Source organism: Triturus cristatus, chromosome 8, assembly GCF_964204655.1.
Source record: "Triturus cristatus chromosome 8, aTriCri1.1, whole genome shotgun sequence".
NCBI lineage: Eukaryota > Metazoa > Chordata > Amphibia > Caudata > Salamandridae > Triturus > Triturus cristatus.
This window is the reverse complement of record NC_140591.1, coordinates 1,064,378,997-1,064,390,187: the sequence shown is the minus strand read 5'-3', so window position 1 is coordinate 1,064,390,187 and position 11,191 is coordinate 1,064,378,997.

Here is an 11,191-nt window from a genome sequence, read left to right as displayed (position 1 = left end):
TCCTCACCCACGCACACAAGGCCCTCCACGACCTGGGCCCCAAGTTCCTCAACAGCCGCCTGACCTTCCACAAGCCCACCCGCCAGCTCCGCTCCGCCAGCCTCGCTCTCGCCACCGTCCCCCGCATCCGCAGAGCCACCGCCGGAGGAAGATCCTTCTCCTACCTGGCAGCCAAGACATGGAACTCCCTCCCCATCCACCTCCGGACAACGCAAGACCATCTCGCCTTCAGGAAGCAACTCAAGACCTGGCTGTTCGAGCAGTAGCGTTCCCCCCCCACCAGCGCCTTGAGACCCTCCGGGTGAGCAGTGCGCTATACAAATGCCTATGATTGATTGATTGATTGACTTACATTTATTAATCAGGCCCTTAAAATGGGAACAGTAATTTTCAAATTTCAAGAGAAATTTTTACAGTGTTGAGAGGCAAGTGGAGAGTGCTGCAGACCCCAATAAAGGCGCAATAAGTTAACAAACACTTTAGACCAAAAGCACAGCAAATGTGTTCCTGTGTAGCGAAGCATGATGCATGCGTTAGGCTGTAGGTGGATGGTGAAATGACCAACTGTAAAGTTATTGCTTCCTTAAAAAAAGAAGGCACAACGAATGTATTAATTGAAATGGCGATCAGATGGGTAGTCGTGTGAGCACAAAAAGAAAACTTTTCCATCACTCTTCCCTAAAAGATTATTTGATTACTTTTTAGAGAATCTGCATTCAAAATTCCTTAAGAGTTGTTGAACTGCAAGTGTTCAGCTGCCTCGCAGGGGCTCTCTGCTGAACACCAATAGTATTTGCTAATCAAAATTAGAGGAGTGGCACAGATTCTGAAATGACTTGGCGCTTCAATGCCTGTCAAGGGTGGTATGCACTACAGATACAATTACAATACAGCACAATACAATTGTTTTTGCCCGTGGATCACTTTGAAAATATTTTCAAATCAAGACTACACATGATGTTAATATGTGTTGCAGCTTTTAAAAAAATGCGTGTGACTTTTATCTGTTATTTTGCATTTTGCTCTGTGTCAGTGTGCTTATACCTGTAAGTTCTGACCTTCCACTGCACAACCACATCATTCTCGCAGACAGCAAGTACATTTAAAATTTCAAGCTAAGCACATTGATACGTCAAAACCACAATATAATGCTCGTCTTGCAACATAAATAAAAATAGTTACAGTTTAAGTAATTAGATATGAATATTTTTATTAATCAATTTATAAACCTATCTTCAATTTACTGTAAAGGAAATAATTAGCAATGCAATTCTAGAGTGGGCGAGAATTTTTGATATTACCGTTGATTACAAGGGTCTAACAATTTCTAGAGAAGGTAGTGTCATTTATCTGACAATAATAGAAAGCACTATATTTTTTTTCTTTTCTAAATATTTAGTGTCTTCAATTCATCTGTGAACCAAGTAAATCATGGCTCCTCCAAGGGCGAGGATCGAAACCAATTACCATTAGTGACCATTGGGTGGAGCCGATCCTTTCTGCCTAGCTGCTTGAATCTCAATGACCTCCCGAGTGTGCCCATGCAATTTAACAGGGCGATCGATGCGCCGGAGCAGTTAGCAGCAGCTCTCTTGAAGTACTTCACAAAACACGGTACGTTTCTCCACCGAATAAATGTCAAAACATTCCAGCAGCTACAATTCTTGGGAGAAATTGTTCTTGTGAAACATTATTGACATACTTTAACCCACATTTCCCGCGCTCCTCGGCTTCCTGCGGGGCAGTCAATTCTCATTTGGCAGAAGCCACGTCAGCGCGTGTCCCCCTGTTGACATTCTCCGTGGGCACGAAGGATATCACAGTCTGATGTAGAAGTTTGCAGTGGGGGTCGTGGCCAATAGTCCTGCGCTGGCCCGTGGTCAGGGTGATGAGGACCAGCCTCTCGCGAGACTTCCCTCCGCCATCCTCTACGCAGCTGTAGAACTGGTCAATACGATTCGCCATTTGAATTCGCGACTGCCTGTATTCAGATGTAATAGGTACACAGTTTGAAATCCTGGGAATTGTGATTAGAACAGAGAAACAATACTGCTTTGCAGATTATGCCTCTTTTTGGATGGTTTACTGACAATTTACATTTTAACAGCGTTTGCAGTATCTGCAAATTAAATAATAGAGTTGTACAAAGATACACATTTTATTTTGAAACCTTCCCTGAAGACCTTGAAACACTTTTAAAGTTGTTGTAGTTATTAATGCTTGTTGCTTTTATACTATCTCTTGTTTTTCAACAATGCATGTTGGATGCGTCCTTGTTTAATACTAAAAATTATTCTGTAAATGATACTGTGCAATACATATTAAAGGGTAGATTTAGTAAAGTTTTGCGAGGCCACACATTTCACGCAATGCAACGAAAAGCATAGTGCCCTTGTACTATGCATCATAAAAGGGTGCAAGTGCAATGCAAAATTGTGGTGCACCATACAAGCACCATAGTAAACGTTAGTACATCTACCTCCTTCTGTTTCTATACTCCACACTCCCATTGTGCATAGGAAACCTCTAGTGGAGTAACTCGAAATAATGAGACCCACCTGCAGAATGAGATGAGGGACCCCAGAGTCTCCTATGTCTTACAGATATTCATTGGCCTTCGGCTAAATAGGAGGCCCCCAGAAGGCTTGAGACCCCTAGAGGGCTGGGGCCCCTCCTTCGTCGCAGGGATTGCAGGGGCCTGTGAAACGCCCCTGAAAAGCTCTTAAAGTGTAGACAGATGGAGAAAAGAAAATGCATGAAATTATATGGCAAACATGCAAGCGCTGTGAATCGCATTACGAGGAACTTTTTTGAGTCAGATGGATTCTTCCAACTTGGAAACTATCTCGCTAAAGGTAGAAAAATGAACAGGTGCGTAGGTTAAAGAAAATGGGGATTTCACAGCATTGAGGACGAAGATGAAAAAACAATTTACCCTCCTAGTTTATTGAACTACGCCAACTATTAAACGTTATATCTGACGTAAAAAAAATGGTCATCATTTTGCTCTAGCCATCTTGCGTTAGATATATAATATATGTTTACTATTTTGAAAGGTCATAATTTTTTATTACCAAGAGGAATGCCCAACAATTTCTTCATAATCTAGCAGAAATAAATGTACTTTCTTTCTGCTTTTCCGAGACACCTTCTACTGAGACCATCAAGCAGAGAGCTTCACGTGGTCAATGCTCAAAAACGATTTCAAAATGTCAAGACACGATTAACACACATCTTTACCGTCCTGTCCAATTTATTGCTTTACTTGTTGCCCTGGTCTTCGACATTATGTTTTGTAAGAGTAACTATTCTTGTATATGATTAAGCTTACACTCTCCCAAATATTCTGATTATGAAGCATGACCGACAACAACTAATTAGAAATAATGGAATCACAGCCAGCAGTGAACTTAAATCTAATTAGAGACGCAAAGGCAATCGATGGTTTAATCTGCTATAGAAAACAATCCCACAAGAGCTAAAAAACAAGCATTAGACACTCACACCACATATTGGCCCTGATTACGAGCTGCAAGTTAGATTGCAATCACTGTATAAACATGACTTTGCACAGGGATCAGAATTCTGAGTTGTGCAATGATGATCAGTGACCCTCTGGTCTCCTTGGTAGTTTTTGGTGGGGGAAACACACCAAAATGTGTCTGGGTAAAAGCAGAGGAAAAAACAAACACTTTGCAATTTGCTGTGTTAAATACGTATCCTGCGTGGTATGCCTCTTTTCCAGGTGATAACCAGGTAGATATCTCACATGCTAAATACCTCCACCAGGTTATCAGCATTTTCTTGGTTTGTTAAACCTCATCCTCTATATTGACCACCTACCACTGTTCTTTTATTCATAATATCACAAACAGGATATTTGTTGATACTGGGGGTGACAATAGTAAGTGAGCTGTAAAATTTGTAATGTAATAATAGGGGTCATCATGGCACCTGTGCCTGGAGACCGAGGTTGACCCTACACACAGCCAAAGTGGGACTATGCCGAGTGTGGATACAACTTTATGAAGCATGCTGCAAATTCTTGCACAGACCTACCAATGGATTTCCGCTCAATAGAACATTACTGATAATGTAACTTATCATCTTTAAACATGTCATCATTTCTGAAATAACTTCTGATGTCATATTTCATAAGGTGAATGAATTTATGGTAAAGGCACTGGAATGATCGGAAGTGACATTATAACTTTCAGAAGCAACAACATTTTGGTTTCATAAGCAGAACTCTCTTAGAAGCAGGGCTGCTTTTGGCATGGGTGAGGTGGGCCCGGCCCAGGGCGCCATCCTTCAGAGGGGCGCAGGAGGCTGTCTGCATTCAGGTCATGCAAACAGCGGATACCCTCGCATTTGGATCCAATGACTCAGAATAAACAGTTTCAATCATTTTTTTTATTTGCCTCAGGTGTCGTTTTTAAAAGACCATTAACTGCCTTTTTCCCCGTCCCATCTCCTTCTTACCCCATGCTGCCACACACCAATACCCCACCAGCCCCCATCATCAACTTGGCACCGCTGCGCAATGGAATGAAGCTGGATGAGAATCAGATGAGTTAGGGGTGGTGCAGAGATGTATATGTTCAGATGCCAGACACTGCTTGGATGTAATCACCCAGCAACTGACCTGTGAACACAAAACATGTCCCCTGCTACATCATTTTATTCACATGCAACAGCAAGGGCACCAATTCTTTTCCCACCAAGATCTCTATCCAAGCAAGGGCAGGCCCTGACTAGAAGTTTTGTATTTTTCCAGAAGATTTGTTATGTTATATCTTTTTGTAAAGCGCAACGAATGGTGTGTCTCGGCGCTCAGCCACTTCCACAAACACATCTACTCATTAAAACAGCCAAGTTTTTAGTAATCTCTTGAACTGACTGAAATCCACACAGCTGAGCAAAGAATCAGGAAGTTGATTCCATGCCTTTGAGGCAGTGTAGGGAAAAGCTCTGCCTCCATATCTTGAGGCACAAATCCGAGGTGTAGACAAGAAAACCTTGTCACAAGATCTCAATGTGCATACTGGACAAAAATAGCATAGTTTGTCCTTCAAATATTAAAGAGATCTACCTAATGTGGCTTTGTGGACAAGACAGCATATCTTGAAGAAGATCCGCTTTCTGAATGGTAGACAGTGGAGGGACCTGCGGATAGGGGCTGAAGGAGAGCCTGCTGGAAGGTTACAAACTAATCAGCATCTGTATTTTGTATGACTTGAAGTTCAGCTAAAAGGGTGTTGTTGGCTGCCATCAGCAAGTCATTGCTGTAACCCAGGTGATTGATTATCAGTGCCTGGACCAGCTTTTTCCTGACCGAAGCAAGAAGCCAAGGAAAAACTTTCTTCAGGATATGCATGGTAGCAGAACATATCCCTCAAGATGCGGCTACATGATTTTTCATGATCTCTTCATGGTGGACTCTCACCCTTACGTTTTTCGCAGATTGACTGGGGCATGGGGAGGTTCCCAATTCCACTGGCCCCCAATCAGGGGACCAAAGATGTTGTTCCTTACCAAACAGCTAGATCTCATACAATGTTGACGGCGATGCCAAGTACCTGCAATGTCCTGCCCTATGGAAATGATCAGCTGTGTATCATCAACATAAGAAATTACTTCAAATTGATGGGTTTTAACTATCTGCGCCAAGGGAGCAACATGGATGTTAAACAATGTTGGGCTTAATGATGAGCCCTGAGGCACTACCTTGGTGAGAAGGACCTGCAGAGATATGAGGGAATCCAGTGTGGTGATGTGGGTCGGCACATCAAAAAAATCAGCTAACCACTGCAAGGCGGTACCTCTGACATCGAACTCATACAGTCTGCTAATCAGAAATGAATGAAAAACTGTGTCAAATGCTGCAGAGAGATCCAAAGGTACAAGCATGGCTGAAGCACCAGTGTCCAAGGAAATATGGATGGACTATATAACTGCCACCAGTGCGGTCTCAATACTATGGGCAGCTCAGTAACCCGATTGAGAGAAGTCCAGAATTGCATGATCCTCCAGAAACGTCATAAGCTGTTTGTTTATATGACTTTCATGTATTTTCCTAATAAAAGAAGAAAAGAGATTTAGGGCGATAGTTGTCAATTATTTCGGGTCTACATTGTTTGTTTTGTATTCGAATAGTCAAAGCCTATTTCCACGCCAGAGGTACCTTTGTGAATTCAAGAGAAAGGTTGCATGAAGGCAAAACCGCAGGTGCTAATTCAGCTGATAAATTGGCTACAGTCCTGGGAGGCAAAACATTCATGGGAGAGCCTGATTTAGCTTTAATCAAGGCTGTTGAAATTTGCTTTAAAGCAAGAGTTGTAAACTTATACCAAAGTGGAAAAGAATTATGATGAGGTGACATATAGAAGGTGGGGATGGGTTGTTCCTGATTAATAGGGAAGTTTCTATAGATCATCTCAACTTTTTCCTCAAAAAAGTCTGCCAGAGAACTGCAGACTCGTTGAGAGGCAGGTATATCAGAGCCACACAAATATGGTTCATATGGGTGAGTAAATACATTCAGCACCTTAAAAAATTGCCTTGAAGAATTACCCACATTATTTATTTAATTGCAGTTAAAACCCTGGTCAGACTTTCTGATAAGAGCATGATATCTAGTCAGAGCAGATTAAAAAGCTACCTTAACATTACATTCATTTGAACATTGCCAGAGTCTTTCCAATTTTCTACACTCTGCCTTCAGCAAGCATAAATCCCTGGTCAACCAGGGAGCATGGGCCTTAGAATAAGACTGTTTCGAAATTTTGATTGGTGGCATTCAAAATTTGGCAAGGTGATAATTATCTAGCACCACATTGATGTCAGAATCCTGGGTTGCCGTTCCCCCAAGATGCATTCTCAGAAAAGCTGATTTAACCCATTGAGCTTTATGTTCCATACAGCAATATACACAATTCATGAGGATGTTCTTCCCTGTGGACTCAGCCAAATGGAAAGTATGTATCAAAAGACTCATGGATCACTATCTTCAATGTTTAGTTTATAAGGAAAGATTGCAGGGACCGCCCCCCCCACAAGATGGTGTTTCTTAAATGCCAGAATTGCCAAATACCAAAGCTGCCTAGTCTTGATTCGACCTCATTTTGTACCACCTCTCTCTTTATCTCACTCTTGTTTTTTATTCTTGCCTTATCCTTTTGTCACTATTTTCTATATTTCTTGCTTCCTTTCCTGCCTTTCACCTCATTCCTCTAGATCAAAACTGCTGATGTAAAATTAGTCCTGGGCCTCAAAATTAGTGCCAGTGCCCATCACTCGAAATCACTAGTACAAATTAAGCACTGACTATCTTCTCTAAATAGATTAGATGTTTTCAGAATTATTCACATAGCTTAGAGTTAATGGCTAACATTATACTTTATTTAACAGAACTATTCCTAATGCTTTTCGGTGGGATGGGCCATAGGAGGCTGTGGCGGGACTCCTGACAGGATTACCGCCATCGCTATTTGGTTCTGGCTTTTTTCTGAGGGATTTCCAATGGGAATCCCTTCTACTTTGTGTTGGTGGATATGGATGAAAAGGGGTGAATACTCACATTTTTTTGGGGTTCAGGCTGCAGATTCCTCCTCTTCTCCTTTGTCCAGCTCCCCCCGTCCTGCTGCCCCTTGACCACGATGGACTGGCACTCTATTTTGACTAAGCAAACACAAGGAGATGATGGACGGAGCGCTGAAACTTTTCAGACACTCACCCCCAGTCACAGATCTGGGTTAAATCCATCATCGTTCTTTGGCTCACTTCGCCACCCCAGTTCAGACACAGCTATATGCAAATCAGTCTAGACCCTGTACCTCATGGAAACAGTCCAGCCCGAAGTGTCAACCAATGTCTTCCCTGGACAGGAAAAAAGCATCCTGGGACTGGTTTCGAGCTAACAGCCCTCATCACCCAGTTTAGCTTGAATACAGTGGCAAAATGAGCAAGGGACCCACGTCTGGGCATACCCTGCCAACTTAGGGCGAGCAAAGGAAAAACAAGGAGATGATGGACGGAACGCTGAAACTTTTCAGACACTCACCCCCACTCACAGATCTGGGTTGAATCCATCATCGCTCTTTAGCTCACTTCGCCATCCCAGATCAGACACAGGTATATGCAAATCAGTCTTGACCCTGTGCCTCATGGGAACAGTCCAGCCCGAACTGCAAAGCCATGTCTTCCCTGGACCGGAAACAAGCATCCTGGGACCAGTTTCGGGCTAACAGCCCTGTTAGACTTGGGGGTCTCTAGTTGGCACAGGTATGCACTTGTGACAAATAGGGACCCTCGCCTCTAGTCAGGGTAGAGGGGTACACTCCTAAAAAACCCCTGCTCACCCCCTTGGTAGCTTGGCACGAGAAGACAGGCTTATCTCAGAGGCAGTGTGTAAAGCATTTGTGAACACATACAGTAATCAAGTGACAACACTACAGATGGACACCACACAGGTTTTATAACAAAAATAAGAATTCTTTATATAGATTTACCACAAGACCATAAACAACAAAAATCCACAATACTGTTACTGTAAGATGGTAGAATTTAGCTTAGTTCTCTTTCGTTCTTAAATGTGACACTTTAAGTAAATGTAACTTTAGATGCGACACGCAGGGCAACGAAAGTGTTGCAAAGATGTTTATGTGATGAAAGTTTGGTGCAAAGAAATAAAGACGTGAAGATCTTCCAGATGCGGCACGCTTCTCCGATGTTGCGAGAAGACTCGATTCGATGCGTCAGCTGCAGTGGCAACACCCATTTACGTGATGCGGCGACAACAGCTCCAACGGCGGCACGCTTCTCCGCGGATGCGAGGTGCTTTCCTTGATGCGGTGCAATGCATCAGCTACGATGGCTGCGATGGTGACACGCTTCTTCCTCGATGCGAGACTCTTGTCTTGATGCGTTGAAATGCGTCAGCTACGATGGCTGCGATGGCGACACGCTTCTTCGGCGTTGTGAGACACTTCTTTGAAGATGCAAGACGCTTCAGCTCAATGCGACAACTGCAGCAGCGACACCCCTTTATGTGATAACAGCTCCGACGGCGGCATGCTTTTCCTTCTTGAGTCCTGCTTCCAGCTCCTTGCAACACGCAGTCCCTCAGAAGGCCCCAAAACAGCAGCAGGCACTTCCAAAGAACTCTAGGGAGCTGGTCGTTGAAGTCTGTTGTTCCTGAGACTTCAGCAGGAGGCAAACTCTTTTTCAAGCCCTTTGCGATCCTTCACAAGTTGAGCAAAAGTACTCTCACAGTTCCTTTTTCCTCCCTTTGGCAGTAAGGCAACCACTGCAGGCCAATCCCCCAGTTTCAGGGATAGTTTCTCCTCAGCTTCTTCTTGGTTCCTCTCCTCAGCAGAGTATTCTTCTTGTTTTCCCAAAGTGATCTAAATTCTTGGGATACTTATACCCCCAAATCCTTTGTCCTCTGAGGGAAGAGGGGCCTTTGCCTTGTTCAAACCGGTTCTGGTCAGTCCTGGAGCACTTTGTTTACCTGACTCCTTCTTTCCTTTCAGAGTGCAGGGCAGAGACATCAGACGCACCACAGGAGGTGGAGCCAGCATTGTGGAGGAAAGGCACAGCTCTATTCAGGACCCCGGTGCAACTCCTCCCTCCCATCTAGATGCAGATCTCTCTGTTCACCACTGGGCCACCTCACCCTGTCTCCTGGAATTCCCCAGCCCTGTCACTCAAACTCTAGACAAGGAATACATAGCCTAGCAGAGGCAGGTTTGAATGGTTAAACAAGAAAATGCCTACTTTCTGAAAGTGACATTTTCAAACACAGAATGTTAAAACCAACTTCACTAAAAGATGTATTTTATCATTCTGAGTTCAGGCATACTAAATTCGAATTTTTACCATGTTTCCTGAGTCAGTTAGGATCATAAGGTGTAATAATCAAACTGCCCATTCTGGCCTATGTAGAACAGGTAGCCTTGCAATAGTGAAAAACGAAAATGGCTGTAATTCACTATTAGAACATGCCACACACACCAGGGCATGTCCTACCTTATACTTACAATGCACCCTGTCCTTGGGCCTACCATAGGGGTGTCTGATATGAGGAAAAGGGTATGTTTAGGGACTGGCAAGTGGGTGCACTTGCCCAGTCAGCATGACAGTACCAGACTGCACGCAGGCTCTGCAATGGCAGACCTTAGACACACTTTTACAGGCTGCTTCTGTGGGTGGCACAACCAGTGTTGCAAGCCCACCAGCAGCATTTGGATTTATAAGCCCTGGGCACTCCTGGGGCACTGTACTAGGGTCTGACAGGTAAACCAAATCAGCCAATCATGAAATCACAAATTCATACATCAATTTACAATAGGGAGCACTTGCACTTTGGCACTGGACAGCAGTAGCACAGTGCCCTGAGCAACTAACACCAGCAAAAACACACGAGGCAACAGAAAAAATGGAAGGGAGACCCACGCCAAGGTGCCAGGTCCAACAAGCCCTCATCAGCCAGGCTAGCTTGAATCCTATTTTGATAGACTGTAAGGCAAGTGTGGGTGGTGTGTGCGGGTATACATTGCATGCTGTGTGTATGTTGTTGGGGTGCAGTGCAGAATGTACACAAAACACACAAAACACATATCCCCCAGACACATATGTACATCTACACAACATATATGTGATTTACGTAAAGAAAACAAAAATCTTACCTGTCTCTCCACATCCAGGGTCAGGATCACCCGTCATCAGTACTCCGGCAGCAGGACACCACCAGGTCAACGGTAACATCCAGATCTGCTCAGAGGGACCCTGCCGTCAGGACGGCAACCTTGGGCGGATCGCCTGCACAGAAGACCACCACCGTGTATAGATCTAAATAGGGTTGGCAAACCGTCATCAGCTCAACTGTGTTTCATAGACTGCCGCGGCGATGGGCTGGCAGTCGGATCACCAAGATCTAAATCAGGCTCTAACTGAGGTGTGTGTTAGGTAGATTCCTTACATCATTCATGAATTAAGAAATTGTGTAGCAAACATAGTAGTGGTGCATATTTTCCAATTGGATTGGGCTGGGGATTTTTTTACATTGAGGCAACAACTAGGGTTCTTTTTACCAGCCTACAGCATGTGAGTGTGAAAACTGGTTGATTCATTTAGGATGGAGCATTGGTAGATGTGATTGAAGCAACAGAATGTTGAATACAAAAGCTGA